The sequence below is a fragment of the Eurosta solidaginis genome, chromosome X (assembly GCF_040869045.1).
Source record: "Eurosta solidaginis isolate ZX-2024a chromosome X, ASM4086904v1, whole genome shotgun sequence".
Classification (NCBI taxonomy): domain Eukaryota; kingdom Metazoa; phylum Arthropoda; class Insecta; order Diptera; family Tephritidae; genus Eurosta; species Eurosta solidaginis.
This window is the reverse complement of record NC_090324.1, coordinates 151,727,615-151,749,237: the sequence shown is the minus strand read 5'-3', so window position 1 is coordinate 151,749,237 and position 21,623 is coordinate 151,727,615. Positions and strand designations below refer to the sequence as shown.

Below are 21,623 nucleotides of genomic sequence, written 5' to 3'. Positions count from 1 at the left end.
ACAGGAATGCAAAATCAAAAAAAAAGGTGTAGACATTTTGATCTGGAGAACTCGTCAAAACTCCGAAAGGCTAGTCCGACCTAAGTGTGGACTGCCAGGGTGTTCACGGTCCTCGGTGAGTACGCGCGTGAACATTCTATGAGGTTAGTGCTCGGGGAGAATACTGGGCGAGATGTCCCCGACCGCCAAAACGCCCAGACAAAAAAAAGTCCGATTGGTAGATATAAAAAAAAAGATCAAATTGTAATTTAGCAAAAGAAACGCCCTTGTTGGTTCATTGCGGACGAATGTCCGAAGCATGGAAGCGGCCTATCAATTTCCCGCTTAGGTCTTCGAGATCATACAGTGCGTTGCCTATTTTTCGGAGCACACGACACTTAAGGTATTTCGGCAGGAATTTGACGTTAATACCCTGTTTAAAGTAACTTAAGGCAAAGTTTCTTCGGAAAACTTCCTGACCTTCCTTTAGTTGACTTGCCTAGAGCGCTTGTTATAGGTGGTTACTCCCCTATCCTTAGCCTGATCTAAATTTTTACGGATTTGCTCACGAATATTAGTCAACTTGTCAGTTCTACTTACTATCGTAACTTGGTCTTCCCGAAGGCTGCCGAGCTTCGCTAAAATTTTGTACGTTGCGGCATGTTGGACCATATTTTGGCCATATAATGCAAAGTATGGAGAACACTGAATCGCCGTATGAAAATCACTTCTCAAAACTGATAAAATTTCGGGTATATGCTTATCCCAATCGTTATGGTCAGGCTTATCCTTCAGGAAAATCCTAATCTTAGAAACAATTTCTCTATTGACGCGTTCAGATACGTTCGCTTGGGGAGAATATAGCCCCGTCCTCACGTGCGTCACCCCGTAATTTACTAAAAATTGGTTCATTTCCTTCGAGATAAACTGTTTACCATTGTCACTATGGATAAATTCAGGAACCCCTACAGTCGGAAAAATTTCGGAGGCGAAGTAATTTATAACGTTAACAGTGGTGGCTCTTTGCATGGGCTTTAGCCAAACGTATTTTGAAAGATGGTCTAATACTATAAAAAGAAATTGATTACGCCACTTAGATCTTGGATACGGTCCTAGAAAGTCGCAATATAACCACTGAAATGGCCTTTCGGATTCAAAGGTACTCCCTATAGGTGGTCTCGGCTGCTGATTGGTGGGTTTTACCGTTTTGCAGGTGTCACAACGCTGGACGTAGTCCCTGACGTCCTTAGCCTGCTGCGGCCAGAAGTACTTCTGCCTAACACGTTCTAAGGTTTTCTGCCATCCGCCGTGGTAACTCCGGTTAGCGTCATGTGCTAATCTCACTGCTTCCTCAGTCAACCCTTTTGGCTACCACAAACGCCACAGCGAGTCTTCTTCCCCTTCCATCCCCTTACGAAACTTAACTCTTTTGAAAATTACACCGTCCACAACTCGTAAATCCGGGAAGTTTTGCATTGCTTCTATTTTTCCCGGATCCACTTTCAGACACCCGCTGCCTATCAAGTACCCTAAGTAGCGTATTTCCTTCTGACAAAATTTGCTCTTCTTCACGTTTATTGTCAGCCCGGCGTCTCTCAAACATTGGGCCACTTCCGCTAGCAATTTTAGGTGATCCTCAAAATTAGTGCTGCATACCATCAGGTCGTCCAGATAGACAAAGACGTTCTCCCGCAAACGCGAAGGGATTGCCTTGTTCATCAGCCTACTCATAGTCTGCGGTCCATTGCACAGACCAAATGGCATTACTTTGAAGTGGTACAGAGGCCTCCCCGGAACTGCGAATGCTGTTTTTTCCTTAGAGGACTCTGTCAATTTGATCTGGAAGAACGCGCCCTTCAGATCAATGCCACTAATAAAATGCGTATCCTTCAGTCTGCTCAATAAGCCGTTGATATGAGGCAGGGGGTACGAGTCTTTCTTAGTCACCGCGTTGACCTTTCTGGAATCTATGCACAGCCTAACTTTACCTGGTTTCCGGACCAGTACTACAGGACTACACCACGGGGAGTTGGATTCTTCTATAACTCCTAATTCGAGTAACCTGTCTAGTTCTCTAAAAGCTTCGGCTTGCCTCGGTGGCGAAAGAGGGAAATGTTTGCTTTTTATAGGTACAGCATCACCGGTGTCGATGTGATGCTCCACTAATTTGGTTTGCCCTAGGCCTAATTTCTCGTATGAAGGAAACGTCTCGATGACCTTTTGTAATTCTAATTTCCGGTCTGGTGACAATTCATGGAGGTTAAGTTCCTCTTCCTTTTCAAGCCTAAACTCTAAACACTCTACGCTTGGGAATATTTCGGGAGCTAACGCAAATGCTCTCCAAAAATCTACCCCGAAGTATGCTTCTTGGAGCAATGAGGGAACAAGGTAAAAACGAATAACCTTTGTGATATTTTTGAAGGTGACTGGTAGGGATACTGAGCCTAAAATTGTTTGCTTGTTGCCGCCCGCTGTATATACGAACGCATGTAAGGGCTGATATTCGAAGCCATTATCCTCTAGGAATTCTGCTCCATTTTTCCCTAAGATGGAGACGTTTGCTCCCGAGTCCAACAACCCTACAAGAAAACTATCTTTAATTTTAGCCTTTACCAAAGGCCTTTCGTCCTCTGTAAGCGTTAACGTGGTGGCTTGCAGCAGTCTACGCTCCTGTACTCTCCTGTGGTATCTCTTCCTACACTTCAAAATATTATCCGATACCGGGTAGTGTTCAAAGATGGTATGTCTTATTTGTTCATACCTATGTTCCCTTTCTTCTAGGTTTGGTGAAAGTTGAGTTTGGCAAGCGACATCCCTATGCCGGCGTCGAAGAATTTTAATCGGCTCGCCCATCGCGGAGGAAGACGTTTGACTCTCGGCTTCAGAACTATTGGAATTGTACGTACTGTCAGGGTAAGTTATTAATACATTCGCGGGTTTTTTCGCCAGGGTACTACTGCCCCTCGAAAGCTCACCATCTCCGTACAGAGACTCGCCCTCTGTTTCGGTGCACGGGATGACGCCTCGAGCACTGGCTGGTGTGGGAGCTATAAAGCCGAACGAGGTTCCCCCACCTTCTCGCTTGGGTACTGGTTTCCCTGTCTGCGATGGTCCCTAGGGCATTTCGGGGTAAATACACCCTTATACCCGCATCTAAAGCAAAATGGATTCCTAATGGGTTCCTCGCAGTATATGTATGAGTGGCCCATTGCCTGGCAATTCCAGCATTGGATTCCGGAATAGTCCGGTCGCCTGCTGCGTCGATATTCCAACGCCTCTATCTGCGGATCCTTCTCGCCGTCTTCGTCTTCTATCCTCATGTCCGGGGTTGTCACGCGTTCTTCGCTTACATGCCGACCTGGGTAAGTGGCTCCCAGCAGCTTGCTTTCTTTCAGCACTTGTTCACCTCTGCGTGCTACATCGCGTAGATCATGAAGGGTCCTTACGTCCGCATTAAAAAGCATTAGCTTAAGGCTACTGTTGACGTTCCTTTTTATTATGTCAGTCAGTAGAAGCTCCTACATTGGCTCTCTTAAGCGCGCGTTCAAGGAGATTATGTCCGTGTGAAACACGTCATAACACTCACTTGCTTTTTGCTTCCGCATGGATATCTCCATCATGATCTCGTGGTCTGTCTTCGAAGTACTAAATTCTCTTTTTATTGAGTAGCACAAACAGGCATATGTCGCGTTAGGGTTTTGTTTGGTGAATAGCCAGTACCACTCATCGGCTCGTCCAGAAAGGAACAAGTGGAAACTAGCCATTATTTGTTCGTCAGTCCATTGTGTGCGCTCACACAAGGTGTTCAGTTTAAAAAGAAATCGGCCACGCTCCCAGTGCCGTCGAACGAGATCTTCCACTCCTGCGGTTTCACTGCTATGCTGTTCGGAATCGGGTACATTGGTGGTACTACCGATGGCAACGGGTTACGGTCCATCCTACTTGCGTTCCTGTGTTGCTGGTTGGATTGCTGCGCAGATTCGAGAGCGGCGTATAGCTGGTCCATATTGCTTCGAATTGACCCCATCTCCCTCCGCATCTCTTCCTGTGAGGTCCTGAACAGTTGGTGCAATACTGCCACCCACGAGTCTCCCTGATTAGCTTCGTTACGCATTCCTGCGGCATTTGTCCCTTCGCTTGCAGCGTCTCCAAAGTTTCCAACTTCATAATTTGGTGGTAAAGCACCAGCTCCATCTGGTGCATAGGTCGACACATTGGTCATTAGCCCCGAGATGTCCTGTGCGTTTAGTAGCGGCGCATTTAAGTTGCTGGTGCTTACAGGTCTGTCCATTTTGTCGTGAAGGTCGTTCGGGTCCAAGCCCATGTTCACCACCGCGGGATCTCCGTAGAGTCCTCCTACTGGGGTGTGCACCACCAAGGGACACCTGGCCTTGGAGAAGGCCCCTCTATTATTGTTACCGCCCCGGCTCTGGTTTCCCCGGATATTCCCCGCACTCCCGAACGGTGTGGTCCGGCCCTGTTGCCTGAATGATTGGTCGCGCGACATATCAAAAAAAAAGTCACGTCTTAGATAAAAAACTTTGCCACGTACAACAATTGGGGGTAAGAAAACCAGGTTAGAGTTCACCTCCCCTTTAACCGGTGATTGATTAAAAAAAAATGTATAGAAAAAAAAGTTGCGCGAAAGTAATTATGGAAGTATTTATTCGATAATCGCATCGAGAAATACTCAAGGCTGAAAAAAAACTATTAGTTGCGTAGAATTAGGCCATCATTACTGACATCACTTTCGCCGAAGGCACTCGGGCTACCAAAAAAAAATTAAATACAATTACATTCATACTTGGCCCTAGTGCTCCCAAACGCAGTGCGAAGGGGTCTTAGGGCCCCCCTCCGAGACTGGTTGGGGCCACCAGGGTCGGTTACAAACACACACGGGTAGGTCTCAACACGCCCAGCCGCAACGCAGGGGCAGTCTCCAGTGGCTTGCCCCTGGGAATGGTTGGGGGTGTTGGGGCCTCCCGTCCATTCACTCTGGACACCCCTCCTGCCTACGCCGCAATGGGTGGAGCGGTTTCGGGACCGCTCCCCCAGTCTAGTGGGACAGGAAGGAGTGCCACTGGGAATCCCAGCCCAATCCGTCACAGTCCAGGTGGTATTCCAAGGTACAACCTGGGACGTGTGATGAGCTGGGGTTCTTATAACCCATACACGCACGCACTCATCCTAACATCACAAATTCGGCTAAAACAAAAGAAAACTAAAAAAAATTTTACAAAGAAAAATCCAATTTAGCGGACATATAATTCTCCAAAGCCGACTAACGGACAACTTCCGGTAACTAAAATCCCAATTAATAAAAAAACTAAGTGCGTTCAGCACTGCCTCACCGGGTGAATGCAAAAATCCGGATACTTGACGTTCAGTCACGTGGCTCCTTCGGCCACTGCCCCGATGACCAGCCCGGACAACCTGATCCGTCCAACCATCCCACCGCAACGTAGGTGGCAGCTTCTGGGGCTGCTCACTCGGACTGGTGGGATGGTCAACTTCACAGGTTGACCCGACTGACCCCCGCGGCCAGCGCCTCAGGTGCCACGTTGGGCGCCATCTGTTATGGAAACGCATTTACAATGGAAGCAGTAAGGAAGGCGGTCGGCATGATGTGTTGGTGCACAGTGGCTAGTCATTGGCGGCTGGGGCGGGTCCTTGCCAACCTTACTGTTCCTGCGCCATAAACAGAAAAAAGTTCCTATCATGCCTATCAAAACTGAAAGCTGTCAAAATCAAAAACCCTGACAGAAGCGCAGAGACCGACTCAAAACGCTTATCAATACAAAATAAAACAACATCCGGCTGTCACGGACAGACCGTTAACATTAAAAAATTTAAATTCAAATTCAAAAAAAAAACTGACGCAAAAAAAAAACTACCGAACCGGACATGACCGGTTATTAACGCTGAAAATCAAATTAAAAAAAAAACTGCTGCAAAATAAAATTGCAACAAAAAAAGCTGAAAAGTAAAATGAAAAAGAAATGGGCCGAATATACAGAGGGGCGCCGCGGGTGTTGTTGCGACGCCCGGTGCTTAGCCCACCCTCAAAAACCATGGCCACCGACGCACCTAATTTTCGGTGGCCCCTTACCTGTATGCCCTAAGTGCCTTCTAAACAAATAAGGAAGTCAGCACTCCCATTTTAAATACAATTTATTTATAATTCATCTTACAAAAATAAAGGGGGTAATTCCAGAGTAGTTAAGTTTTGTTGTGATTACATTAACGATTGTTTAAATTTTACAATGGTTACAATTATCATATATATTTTCGCAAGAATTAAACAATAAAAATTTTTTTTTTCGATGCCGATTTTTCCATCTTTTTTTCTTGTTTTCGATACTTTTGTATCGCAACTTTCGCCACAGCACTAGGTGTGTTCGCGTGAACACGCTCCCAAGTGGATCGTAGCCGTAGACCGTAGCAGCAGACCGTAACAGTTATAGCTTATTATTATAGTCTACGACCTTTTTAAATTTGTTTTATATATAAGTTACCGTGGTCTTTAATCGATCCCGTCCATTTTTACTAGAAATATTTTATGCTATAAGGAAAATATTTGTACACAATTTCATTACGATATGTTAATTTTTCTTCGAGTTATGGCTCCCGAAACATAGAAAATTGCTTAGTCATAAAGTGGGCGTGGGGGTTAACCGATCTCGTCCATTTTTTCTAGAAATATTTCATGCCATAGGGAAAATTTGTGTACCAAATTTTATTACGATCTTTATTTTTCTTCGAGTTATGGCTCCCGAAACATAGAAATTGCTTAGTCATAAAAGGAGCGGTGCCACACCCATTTTCAAAAATTTTAGTATTTTCTAATTTAATGTTATAATTCAATTTAGAAAGTAAAATTCTATTGATACAAAGCTTTTTTTCGCTAAGATATAGCTTATTATTTTCTTCTACGACCCTTTTAAAAATCGTTTATATAAAAGTGGGCGTGGTCTTTAACCGATCTCGTCCATTTTTTCTAGAAATATTTCCTGCTAAAGGGATAATTCGGCCATCATGTAGCGTGCTCCGCCTACCACACCGTATGCCCTGGGTTCACACCCCGGGCAAAGCAACATCAAAATTTTAGAAATAAGGTTTTTCAATTAGAAGAAAGTTTTTCTAAGCAGGGTCGCTCCTCGGCAGTGTTTGGCAAGTGCTCCGGGTATATTTCTGCCATCAAAAGCTCTGAGTGAAAACTCATCTGCCTTGTAGATGCCGTTCGGGGTCGGCATAAAACATGTAGGTCCCGTCCGGCCAATTTGTAAGGAAAAGCAAAAGCATTTATTTTATTTTATAGGAAAAATTTGTGTACCCAATTTTATTACGATCCGTTAATTTTTCTTCGAGTTATGGCTCCTAAAACATAGAAAATGCTTAGTCATAAAAGGAGCGGTGCCACACCCATTTTCAAAAATTTTAGTATTTTCCAATTTAATGTTATAATTCAATTTAGAAAGTAAAATTCTATTGATACAAAGCTCTTTTTTGCGAAGATACAACTTATTTTATTCGTCCAAGACCCTTTTAAAAATCTTTTATATAAAAGTAGCGTAGTCCTTAACCGATTTCGTTAATTTTTCTTCAAAGCATTCCATATATTAAAGGCAATCTCTCTGCCGAATTTAAAGGTTTTAGATTTATGATTAATAATATTTGTAAAATGGAGTTTATCACAAGTGGGCGGTGCCACGCCCATTTTAAAAATGTTTTTCAGATTTTTATCAAGAGTCTCAATATCAGTCCACACGTCAAATTTCAACATTCTAGGTGTATTATTTACTAAATAATCAAGTTTATTGTGTTTTCCAAAATGTTATATATATAAAAAGTGGGCGTGGTTATCATCCGATTTCGCTCATTTTCAATACCAATCTATTCTGGGTCCAGATAAGCTCGTGTATCAAATTTGGTGAAGATATCTCAATATTTACTCAAGCTATCGTGTTAATGGACAGACGGACGGACGGACAGACGAACGGACATGGCTCAATCAAATTTTTTTTCGATACTGCTGATTTTGATATATGGAAGTCTATATCTATCTCGATTCAACACCTTGGTGCATGGGGAGGCACGTAGGCCTAGATCCTGTGTGCTTGTTAAAAAAGAGATTAAAGCTTTTATTCTCTCTAATTTCAGCAATGCTGACGTAACCACGGTCTGCCTCGAGCGAGGAAGTAATGAAATGTGGGTGGTCTCAGCGTTCATGCCCCACGGGGACGTAGTGGGACCACCACCTGCGATACTGGGTGAAATCACCGCTGAAGCAAGGCGGAGAGGTGTTGGCGTGATCATCGGTGCCGATGCAAATGCCCATCATAGCATTTGGGGAAGCTCGGATACCAACACTAGAGGTGAGTCTTTATTTACTTTTATTGTAGATGAGGGACTTTGTATATGTAATAGGGGGAATGACCCGACTTTTATTACTGCGTTAAGGGAGGAGGTCCTGGACCTCACCCTGGTTAGTAGAGAACTGGAAGGTCGGATATCTGGATGGAGGGTTCTCAACGAGCACTCCTTCTCTGATCACCGATATATTCAGTTCTCAGTGAACGAAGAACGTCCCGGTAAAATATCTTTTAGGAACCCTAAAAGTACTAACTGGGACTTGTATTGTAGGAAGCTGGGAGAGCTACTGCCTGCGGTGCCTATCATTAGTTCGGGCCTGTCCGAATCTGAGATAGACGTTCTGGTGGAAAACTTCACCTCGGCAAGCAATAGCGCCTTTCAGCTGTCCTGCCCATTGAAAACTTACAGGGGGAAGGGCAAGCCGCCCTGGTGGTCGGATTCTCTTGACGACCTAAGAGCGTCCATTCGGCGGCTCTTCAACAGAGCCAGGAGGAGTAAATTACCCTCCGACTGGGAGCTCTATAAGGTGAGTCTGGGGATTTATAAATATGAAATAAGGATAGCCAAGCGAGATGCATGGCAAAGCTTCTGCGAAAACGTAGAAGGCTGCAATGAATCCGCGAGATTTAGAAAAATACTCTCTAGGAACCCCGCTCCTCTGGGGTATCTGAGAGATGATGGTGGGGACTGGTCGATGAGTAGCGAGGAGTCCCTAAGGCTTTTACTGGACAATCATTTTCCCGATGTCCCAGTTGCGCAGGGATCTTCGCCTGCATGGTCGGCGGTCGTTGGCCATGCAGAAGTGCCTGCCATTCCAATACGGGAAAGTCAGATAACCTGGGCTATAGGGTCGTTCAAGCCCTATAAGTCTCCGGGCCCGGATGGAATCATTCCTGCGCAGCTTCAAAGGTCTTTGGGGATTTCCTGCCGCTGGTTGGCCATCATATATACTAACTGCCTCAGGCTTAACTATATCCCGAAGTCTTGGCACACGGTTAGGGTTATTTTCATTCCGAAGGCCGGCAGAAGCTCTCATGTATCACCTAAGGATTTCAGGCCAATCAGTCTCTCGTCGTTTCTTCTTAAGACGTTTGAGCGGTTGATTGACCTGTACCTACGGGAAAGGATACCTCGGGGGTTACTGTCGGCTTCACAACATGCGTACTGCAAGGGCAGATCGACGGAAACGGCTCTCCATTCGATTGTAAAGCAAATAGAGGGGTCCCTAGAACACAAAGAGTATGCTCTGGGTGCCTTTCTAGACATCGAGGGAGCTTTTAACAATGTCTTACCGGGGTCAATCGAAAGAGCTCTGGTGGGTTTAGGAGTCGAGGCGGCTCTGGTTGAATTTATTAGCAAACTTCTATGCGGCAGAATTGTCGCAGCGGAGTGGGGAGGGGCCATAATTAAGAGGAAGGTGTGCAGGGGCACGCCACAGGGGGGTGTCCTATCTCCTCTCCTCTGGGTTGTGGTAGTCAACGAGCTTCTTGTGGAGCTGGAAGCCAATGGTTGTCGGGTGGTTGCCTATGCAGATGACCTCGCTATCCTAGTCAGAGGCAAATTTCTGGGCGCCCTGCGCGATGTTCTTCAGGGCTACCTGGATACTGTGGCTAGGTGGGCTGAATCATGTGGATTGGCGGTCAACCCGGGAAAAACGGAATTGGTCCTTTTCACAAGAAGATATAAGGTGCCCGATTTCAGAACTCCCTCGATTGGAGGGGTACCGTTGGTACTTTCTGATAGGGTTAAATATTTGGGGATTGTTTTGGACAAGAAACTGTCCTGGAGACCCAATGTGGAAGATCGGGCCAGGAAGGCCGCCATTGCCTTGTACTGCTGCAGAGGAGCTATCGGAAAGAGATGGGGACTCTCGCCAAGAATAGTACACTGGCTTTATGAGATGGTGGTCAAACCGATTGTGCTATATGGGGTGCTGGTCTGGTGGAAAGCACTGGACACGGCGAGCACCTCCAAAATGTTAGTGTCAGTGCAACGGACGGCGCTGATCGGTATCAGTGCCGCTCTCAGAACAACGCCTACCTTGGCACTGAACGTCATGCTGAACATATACCCAGTAGATATTGCGGGAAAGGCGGCCGCGGCAAGGTCGTTGGTCAGGCTGCGTGATATGGGATATAGACTTTCTGACCGCGGACACTCTAGCCTTCTTACCAGTTTCGACTTCATCCCGGACAGAACGGACTACTGTATGCCGACAACAGCTCCCTATACAACCTTCACCCCAGTTATTCCAGAGAGAGAGGATTGGGGAAGAGGAATTATCTGGGGCATGGGACCGGTTAACTTGTTCACGGATGGGTCAAAGCTGGATGGAAAGGTTGGTGGGGGGGTCTTTTGTCAAGAGCTAAATTTAAGCCGCAAGTTTAAGTTGGCTGATCACTGCAGAGTATTCCAAGCGGAAATTGCTGCGATTAAGGATGCGGTGGATGGAATGCTATCCAGTGCTACCACGGTTAGGGAATTTAACATCTACTCTGATAGCCAATCGGCTATCAAGGCCTTGAGCTCAACTACAGTGCGATCGAGGGTGGTCTGGGAGTGCCTGACCTCGCTTGCGATTGCATCGAATTATTTTACAATTAAGATTATCTGGGTCCCGGGCCATAGTGATATCCTGGATAACTGTCAAGCGGATCTCTTAGCCCGCATCGGTACAACTGAACCGGATGAAGATGGCTGTAGGGACTTCGGGATCCCGCTGGCCACCTGTGGATAGCTCCTCCATAGCTGGGCCTCGAATCAGCTCAGCAAACGTTGGCCGGATACCACGTCTTGCAGGGTAGCAAGATCTTTCTGGCCGAAAGTGGATGGTAGGAGGTCTGCTGAAATAATTGGGTTCACTAAGGCTCACCTATCAATGGTCATTGGGGTTTTGACAGGGCACTGTCCCATGGGTATCCATGCGGTACGTCTCAATATACTGGAAACTCCATCCTGCTGCAGCTGTATGGAGGATGATGAGGTGGAATCACCAAATCACCTTATGCTTGATTGTCCAGCTTTTGCCAGAATTAGGCGAAAGTACTTCGGTCGCGACTCACTTGGATCTCCCGAGGATATATCCAAAGTTGAGATCGGTATCATTCGGAGCTTTATCGTTGCTACCCAACGATTCTCTAAGTAGCTGGATCTAGGTCACCGTTATTTTTGGTGTATGTGGTATCACAACGGACCTTCGTGTTGTCCAAGTGAGCTATCCTTATCAGGGCAGCTACCGCCTAACCTATCCTATCTATCTCGATTCCTTTATACCTGTACAACCAACCGTTACCCAATCAAAGTTAATATACTCTGTGTGCAAAGCGCTCTGAATATAATAAACATTCACTATTTATATTTATATCTGTAAATATACAAGCGATATTCTAAAGCAATATATGGTAAAAGTACAGAATTTGTCACAGATAGGAGACCCTTTAGAAAATTTTGTGTTTATACCAACGAAATATGTATTTCTTTGTAAATGCAAAGAAAAACTTTGCAGGCTATTTCACTTCAAAAGGTCAAACTATTGTTGTTTTAAGTCGAAATATCTCCAAAACTAGTACGCAGATTTAGAAATGTTTACAACCATAAACTAGCTTATGAATACACCTTTCAATTGATATGCGTATATATTTAACCTTCCTGTTACGGCGGCAAGACCACAGATAGGGCGCGCTCGTAATAATGGTGTGGAGAAAAGAAAAGAAAATACACAAACGAATTCGTTATAAAAAGTACACAATAATGTTTATTGAAGTGAAAGTGAATGCAAATTCAGAGTTAATCCAATTAATATGAATTTAGGATTTGAGTTTACGGAAGGTGTATAAAATGAATTTTATAATTTTGAGTAAAATAACTTACCTTCGGTGACTTGGCTGCTGGCGGTTTCTTAAACGTTCGCAAAAGAAGTGAAAGAGGTAAAACCACTTTAGTTCGCGGCCACCGCCGAATCCTGGACTTAACTATTATCAGGCGGGGTAAACGGTTATCGGTATAAACCGATATGAAGAAATGAAAAGAAAAGTAAAGCCATACGAGGGTGCAGAACCATATTTAGGCTTGTGGCCTAAACATGCAGGCCCTCTTGCTGCGAGCAACCTCGAAATGACCGTAACGCCCCCAACAACCAAGTCCCAAACGAATCTCAACTTAAAATTAACGAGTCTCAACTTAAATTTAGACCCTGCAGTAAATGCGTATGGAAGAAAAATATTATGAACAGGATACATAATTCGACCGACGCCAGAAGCTTCTTCGTGGGATTCCTGTGAATAAAGAGATGTTAGTCGAAATAGACATGGGTTGATTTTAGTGCACTTTATTTATGGAATGGACAGATGCCTGATTATTGCTTGTGGGCTTCAGACACTACCAACCCGAATATGGGGGCTTGGCTCAGCAGCCCGCCTACGTTCGACGGTGGTGTGCCGCTAATCATTAGGCTGGCGTAGAAATCGGCACCCAGTGTGAGCCGGACAGGTGTAGACCGGTGGAAAGCTGGATCCGCCAGCTTCATAAATTGGAATGGCGTGGCTACCGATGGGTCCAGATTTGCTGTCGGACTAAGCCGTGAATATCGTGCCACCACTGCGGCCTGGGTCGTCACTGCTCCTGTTACCCCGTATTTCCCTCGCAGAACAAGCGTGCACTTCACGTGATAGGACGTGCCGGTACGCTCTAACCCGAGGTCCTTTGCGAGGCTGGCATCAATGATGGAATTCGGAGCGCACGGATCGATGAGGGCGCGTACTGCGTGGAGCTTCCCTCCTGCTGCGTTGCTAGAGGCGCCTCCCGGAGGCATCCCGTTATGAAGCCGGCTGGGGTTGTTGTTTGGCAAGCGAGCGTGGTTACTTGGCACGAGTGGTGTACGGGGTCGCCCTACCAACTGACCGTCTTGACGAGCGGGAAGGACGCGGTTCCGCGCCGCCACGGCGGCCCCTGGTAGAGCGGTGCGATAGGGGGAAAGGAAGTGTCTCCCCGCCATCCCCGCGTTGTCCGTTGGTGGAATGGCGATAAGCAATTTGTTCAGTATCTCAAATCTATAATCGACTTTAGTCGATCTATGTTTGTCATGCTCCGGTAAATCGAACAGAGCCTTATGCTGTGCGATTTTTCACATAGCCGGCATGGGACGCTGAATGTGTTGCCGCGTGCCTCCGTCTTGGCGCATTTATGGAACAATCCAGTCATTCTGGAATATCAAATTGTTAGTAGAACATTCGTAGACGCCCTTAGGTTGGGTGGCTTATGAGCAGGTACTAGGAGCTTAATTGGCTGAGATTGTGGTTGGCGTACTCGGGATAAAGGGTTATGTGGAACGAATAATCTTATTAAGTTATTCTGCCGATATAATGATGTGTTTGTAGTTGTTGAAACCACTGTTATATTTAATATAATATTATTGAGATACGCCTAAAGGTATCTTTAGTTTTGGTAAATATTCTCATCAGAATAAAATTCTAATATTGAAAGCCATCAAAATGGTGAAAAATAAAAATTAAAAAATTTTTGAATATAGACTAAAGACAAACTATATTTTTTGCCGTTTGCCTAATGCAGGCAATACGCGATAATATACGCTATATCACGGTAAACCCATGTGTATTCACTCTCTCTTTGTAATTCAGAGCTGGTGAATGAGATTGTCGTTTAAGCGACGTCGTGCAAATAAATATGCGACAGATGTAAAGTGACCCTTATTCGCTGCCCTGGAACACTCTTTGTGTTGATTTTGGCCATTCTGTGTAAGAATCACAAATTGTGATGTGTTTGTTGATTTCAACACAACCCTGGAGGGGATAGCCTACACTATCGAGTGTGGTAATTTGTAGAGCTGTCAGCTGCTAACTCTTCCACTCATTGGAGTGAGACAACTGTGCGGTGCTGCCAATTTGGCAGCGTAACGATACCTAATGTTCATGTCGCGGAAGTATTTAAGGACATTCACGTTTGAGTGCTGACGCGACCTGAACTGTGATAATTACTTCTGGAAGTTTTAATTTTTTTTTTTTTGCGTTTTTTTCATAAAGTTTATTTGTTGAATTACTATTTCGTGAAAATTTCTGAAGCTTCCTTTAATTATTTTATTAATCTTGAAATTTGTATCGTAATCTCCAATTAGCTTTTCCATCTTTAAGTTTGGGCTGACAAAAAACTTGAATAGGCTTGGAAATTTCACGGTCTTATATAATTCGAAAGTTATTTCTTTACAGTTTAAGAAACAGTCTAAAGCTTAGTTTGAGTTTAGAAGAAAGCTTAGCTTTTCCTAAAGAAAATAATATTGGAAACTGATTTAAGGAAAATAACTATTTTGTTTATTTTTTCATGTTTTTTTTTTTGTTTTTGATAAAAGGAAGCCCATGATAAACAAACCAGAGCGCGACTTTTTAGTTCGGTCTATATTTTCGCGTTTATTTATATGTATTCTGATATTTGTTCACGTGCTAACACTCGGGTGTGTTGGATCTAATGGATCCGAGTTGTGATCCCCTTTGGATCGCGCGCAATGAGCTTACTGCGTAAGAACCGAAAAGAGCAAGTGTCATCGAGTGGCAACCTTAATTCGTTCATTCAAAATGTCATTCATTCATGGAAATTAGTATACAGACATTTTTGAATGAGTTTTCATTATGAAGAAAAACGTGTGATGGGTAAGTATGCCGGTATCGTTCCCTTTTTATAATTTTGTAAAAATGTTTCAATTGCTTATTCTTTTGTTTCATTTCAGCTGATTATTGATGGAAAAATTGCCCTTGTCAAGAGTTGAAGAATACAAAACGCATTAATATAAATATATTTTGGTTGTTGCGTTGCACCTAAAATTGAAATTGGGTACGCCGTGCTAAGAACGTTGCAAAAGTGTTGAGTCACCCGCAAGCGCGGCAGGAGAGGGTTTTTTTCATTTTTCGACAGTATCTTGTATAGCAATTTTGCATTCGAAACGCAAAATCGGGAGAAAGTGAAGATTAAGTAGTGGGCACCACTTATGTTCCAGCCTACATTGTGCAGGCTTTCATGCTTTGCTGAAACAGCTAGAAATTGCAGACATTGATTTGTCAAAGAAGTGCGAATTTTGCAGTGGCAGTAAAACATTAGGTCAAGAACTATGTGAACCATCACCAATTTATGTTAATGAAATACTCGCGCTCTTAAGGGAATGCGAAATTAAAGCCATATCACACATTACTACGGGCTTACTGCCAGATGTGCAACGTATTATACCACCGGATCATGAAATCTCTCTAGATTTTGGTGATCTCAAAATACCCCCCATTTACGGTTGGTTGGCCGGAAAGCTACGTTTAAGTACACAAACTCTTTTAGATAATCTTAACTGCGGTATTGGTTTGGTATAGATTGTACCAAAAAAATATACTGTTTGGAAAAAGCATTTAGGATCAGGTGCTAAAGTATTTGGTGTATTGAAAGGTAAGCTACAGACTTGTCATCAAAAGCATCAAATTGAAGTGCGTAATTTTGTGGAAGGTTTGCAAAAATTAGCTGATCATTTTGGTGGCCTATCAGAGTGAAATACACGTAAATTGGATGAACGAAATCAACGCAATTTGGCATTGGAGCTGTGCGATACAGCAATGATGCAGCAGCGAAATGAATCTTATACTGCAAAATTAGGTAGACGTTTAACGCCCATACCAACTTTGTATAAGGATCCCTTACTTGTGTTGGGCACAGATGGTGTGGGTGCTAAAACAAAGATTGCACAGCAGACTGAGCGTAATGGAACTATGGGTATCGACTTGGTGGCTATGTGCGTGAAAGATATTTTGTGTAATGGTGCTGAACCGTTAACTTTTTCAAGCTACTATGCATGCGGTGACTTGGTGGAGGAAATGGCGGCAACAATAACAAGTGGAATAATTGAAGGAGCATCACAGGCGGGCAGCAGTTTATTTGAGACACATATTACCGAAGTGCCCTTGCTTTATCCCTCCGATGCCTATGATCTTGCTGGCTTCTCACTAGGCATCGCCGAATATCATCGCCTACAGCCACGTACCGATGATATACGCGAGGGCGACGTACTCATCGGTCTACCGTCCTCAAGCGTACACAGCAATGGATTTAGTTTGGTACATGCCATTATTATTATTATTATTTATTTATCTCAAAGTACATTGAGACTTGGAGTCTTTCATTGCACATATTCACGAGGTTAATTACAATTTTTCTTCTTAAATTTAAGCTTAAGCTAACATTAGTTCTAGACAATACGACACAGGCGTTGTAGGTAGGTAGGTTGAAACAGGAGGAGGGGAGGGTTAGTGTTTGAAGAGATCTGTTACTGCCGTTTTGAAGCATCCATATGACTTAATGCATTTTATTGTAATAGGTAGAGAATTCCACAATTTCACAGCACTAACAAAGAATAATCTAGAAGCCGCTACTGTGCTATGCCTAGGGACTACGAAGTTGTGAGTTCGCGAAGATTGTACAAATTTTAGTTTCTCATAAAGATATCTAGGTTGTTGAAATTTAATTATTTTATATAAACACAAAACATTTCGGACATTTAGATAGACTTCTATGCTAAATCCAAGTATATTTTTTAGTATGGTGAAATGTGGTCAAACTATCTTTTACAATAGATGAATCTTGCCACGTTGTTAATAGTCAAACTTAGTTTATTTTTAGATTCGCAGTCTAAATCTCCATACACATTTTCAAAATATCTTATTTGAGGCACAATCAGAGCCTTAACTAATTTAAGTTTTATGTTATGAGGTAGGCAAAAACAGGTATGCCACAGGTTTCTTAAAGTATTGTACATTTTTGATATACTACAGGAAATGTGGTGTGTACATGTTAAGCGGGTGTTGACTTTAAAGCCGAGACTAGTAACGACGGATTGATACTGTAATATATTTCCATCGAGAACTATGGGTGATAGCGCAGTTAGATCAACCCAATCGTGCGATATTGGCAGGACCTGTGTTTTTTCCGCATTCAGGCAAAGGCCATTTGTTTCTGCCCAAACTGATATTTTATCAAGATCTTCGTTTAGCCTAAAGACAAGATCTTCCCCAAGTCCTATTGGGCGTGAAAAATAAATCTGAGTATCGTCAGCATATAAATGTATTGACGAATTTTGACAGCAATGAACGATGTCGTTGATAAAAGTTGTAAATAGTATAGGACCCAAGATTGATCCTTGAGGTACCCCTGAGGGAATTTTACTACGTTCAGAAATTACTTCACCACACTGAACTTGTTGTTGCCTACTCGAGAGGTAACTTCCAATAAGCTTAATTGAAGTTGAGTCAAAACCGAAATAATGTTTCAGCTTCAAAAGTAATATATCGTGATTGACAGTATCAAAAGCTTTAGAAAAATCTAAAAGAATTAAAAATGTAAGTAATTTGCCATCGAGACTGGGGCGAATATCATCCATTACTTTGAGCATGGCTGTGGAACAGCTGTGACCAGCTCTAAAACCAGATTGACTGTCAGCCAGCAGGCTATACTTGCTCAGGTGAGATGTTATTTGATTAGCAATAAACCTTTCAAACACTTTCGATAAAGCTGGTAAAATACTTATAGGCCTATAATTTTGAGGGCAGTCATAGTTTTTGCTCTTGGCTATAGGGACAATGTTTGCTACTTTCCATTGGTTTGGAAACGTAGATGAGGTTATGGCAAAGTTTATGAGATGTGTAAGAGAGGGGAGTGCAGAGGGCAATATTAATTTTAAAAAGCGTAGACTAAGTCCATCCACACCCACAGCATTCGACTTGATGTTGTCTACACACTTGGCGATCTCATCTTCAGTGCCTGAAACAAATGCTAATTTATTAGAGTGGTTGTATTCTAAGCTCTGATCCACAACAAATTTTGAAACATGGTCATGCCCTCTATTTATTCCTATGAAATACGAGTTCATTAAATTTGCATCAATAACGCAAGTTTTATCAGCCTTCGGACGAACTTCCAACGATTTTAAATTTTTCCACAGAATTTTTGAAGGAACGTTATCATTAAATTTGGTTTTGAGATAATTTATTTTGGCTTGACGCAAATCAGTTGTTAATTTGTTTCTTAATTTTTTGTATTCTCTCCACCGCTCAGTAGTAGGGTTACGCTTCCAATATTTATAAGCATTATTACGGTTTTTGATAAGCTGTAATATTCTATTATTGAACCAAGGCTTTTTATTGTCAATTGCATTGGTAGCGGAAATAGGAACATACTTTTCATATAAATAATTCATCAGCATTACGAAATAAGATAGCTTATCTTCAATATGCGGAAGAAGATAGCAGTAATTCCAGTCCATTGCGAAACTTTCATGCTGGAGAGCATTCATATTTATTTTTTTAAAATCCCTATACATAAGTTTCACAGCATTTTTAGTTTTGCTGAACTCAACATCGTAAGATAACAAGATTAACTCGTGGTCAGAAATTCCAGCTAAAGGAAATTGGTCAATATGCATTATATTTCTAGTGCCACTTACACCAAAGAGATCCAGCATACTTGGTCTGCATTGAGGCGCGAAACGTGAAGCGTATTTGTTAACAATGGTAATACCAACAGAGTTAAATTTACATAGCAAGTTCCTGGATCTATTACTATCAGATAATATATCTACATTAAAATCGCCACAGATTAGGACATGTACATAGTGCATTGACAATTCGGATATTTTATTGAAAACCATGGTAAGGTCATTGCTGTTATGGGGGTTGTAGATGCAAACAACTAAACATTTTTGAACATTATCATAAAATTCTACAAAAATACTCTCAACTAGATCTGTACAGCCTGATGCATGTATAACTTTACATTGCAAGTAAGGTTTAAAACAGATGGCTATGCCGCCACCTCTGTTACCAGTGGATCGATCATTTCTTATCAAAGAGTAATCACACAACGTATACATTAAGTCTTTCATACCAACCTTGAACCAAGATTCTGTTACGCATATCACGTCCATTTTAACATCATGAAAAATATAATTTAGATATTCGAGCTTAGCGACTGTTAAGCTACGAGAGTTAAAGTGACAGATATTAAAACCTCTGTTGTACTCACATGTTAATTGAAGCGCAAGTTTTAGATTATCTTGTTTAGTGCTCTCACTGATGTTAATCAGACCAACAAAATACAACAGATGCTTGCAAACGTTTAGTTACAAATATAGAATGGGAAAGAAAGGAAGAATATACAATGGGAACAGGGCAAAAAGAGAGGCGATCAAAGTATTTCTTAAGAGAATAAGCATTGGATATTAATAATATTTTCTTAATCATAACAAAATACATATGATGACATATTTATGGCTCATGCAGCGGCTGCAATGCTATCGAAGTTTTCGCGATTCAGAACCTTTACTGCTTCACTGGTGCGATGCTCTTGTACATAAATATGCCCACGAATTGCAAATGCACTCACCAAATGTTTTTGTCTCTTCAATCGTGTAGCATACTGCATTAATTCTCGATTCTTTTTGGTAAGACATTCGCGCACATACAATTTTCCATCAGCATCGATCCCAATGTCACGCAGAGTCAATGATTTGTTATTTGTTTGAAATAAACTAGCGTTTGCCTTGAATAAGAGAGAGCGGTCGTGTGGCAAATTTAGTTTAAAAATTATAGGAGGAGGGTTTCTGCTATTGGTACTGTTTTTGCTTTTGCTGCGTATTCTAAAACATGAGCGGATAGTGAGTGGGGCCACTTTAATTGCTTTGCATAGTTGAGAGAACAATGCAGGTAGGTTCTCATCAGTAAGTTGCGGTATTCCATACACAACAACGTCGCTAGACACCAATGTATTTTCTACATCATCGACACTTTTGCAAAGATTGTTTATGTTTTTACTTCGCTCACTGTTTTCGCCATAGCATCCTTCCAATGCCGTAACCCTCTCATCAATATTCATGACTTTCGTTTTTAGATTACATAGCTCTTCAGCAACTTCATGTATTCTTTTCATAACGCGCTCTTCACTTTCAGTTATTTTCGCGATTATGTTCTCTATGAATGTTTCTATCTTATTTTCCATTATTTCCAGCCTCTCAAACAAACTCATTGTTGATGGACTGCTCATTAATTTAGTTCGCTTTTGCCCTGGGGTTAGCAATTGCGGAGGGGCACCGCGGAGAGCTCTTTTTTGTGACATATTTATTAAAGTTTGTTGAAGATGAAAATAAAAGCCGACAAAAACCACGAAAATAATGCGGGTAATGTTAAAATATTCTCAGCAGGTCAACGAAAAGCTGTTGTTTTAATTTATACTTGCTTAGTTTATGCAAAACACTAGGAAATCACTCAATATACAACGATTCACCGCAGCGCCACAAAAACACGTCCACTTACAGCGACATTCCACACATCATGTAACGTGCAGGCGTCACTTTTCAAGATAAAGCATCATTTAGTAATCGCACTTTCGGCGAAGAATTCCTCATCCCAACACGCATTTATGTCACAGCACTTTTACCGCTAATACAACGAGATCATATAAAAGCCTTAGCACATATTACCGGTGGTGGTCTAGCAGAAAATATACCACGCGTATTACAAAAAACCCAGATGTAAAATTAGATGGCGCAGCATGGAATATATCACCAGTTTTCACTTGGCTGGCCGAGCAAGGCAATGTAACACACGCCCCGTACATATAATTGTGTTTGGGTATTATTTTAGTAATTGCACCCGAGCATGAGAACACCATTTTAGCGGAACTTAAATATAGTGAACGTGCTACACTTGTGGGGGTGGTTTATAAACGCGGTAATCCCGACGAACCTCAAATTGTTGCAAAAAGTTTCAAACGTTGTTTACAACTTGTACAATAATTACAAAGTAACCCACGCAAACGTGTTGCAGTTCTCATATCTGGCACTGGTAGCAATTTACAAGCACCCATCGATGCTTGTCGTGATACATGGCAGGGTGTGCATGCCGATTTGGTATTATTTATATCGAATAGGCCCGATATTATGGGTATTGAACGCGCAAAAAGCTGGAATACCTGCATATGTGGTATCGCATAAGTTATATGCAAAACGTGAAGAGCACCTGCACTGGATGTCGCTGCTGTGGGGCATCAAGATGGCACAATTGTTGTGCTTAATTTTAAATTCGATGAGTTGCTTATGAATTCAAACAAGATTGGGGTCGAGTATCGCTAGTACTAATGGTCATGTGGTATTTTGGAATTTGGAAGACAGAAAGGTAATGCTGGCTGTGCAGTACTATCGTTGCTCGACGTATATTGATGATTTTGTTTTTTAATAACTT

The 21,623-nt window shown here is 42.5% G+C and overlaps 1 protein-coding gene and 1 pseudogene across 17 annotated transcripts in view; one reads left to right on the top strand and one right to left on the bottom strand.

The window, feature by feature from the left end:
- The window catches only part of rho-5 (rhomboid-5), a 1,371,034-nt gene that overhangs the window by 1,255,279 nt on the left and 94,132 nt on the right, over nucleotides 1-21,623 (bottom strand). The window lies entirely within an intron of this gene.
- On the top strand, nucleotides 14,830-21,482 carry LOC137235195 (trifunctional purine biosynthetic protein adenosine-3-like; annotated as a pseudogene).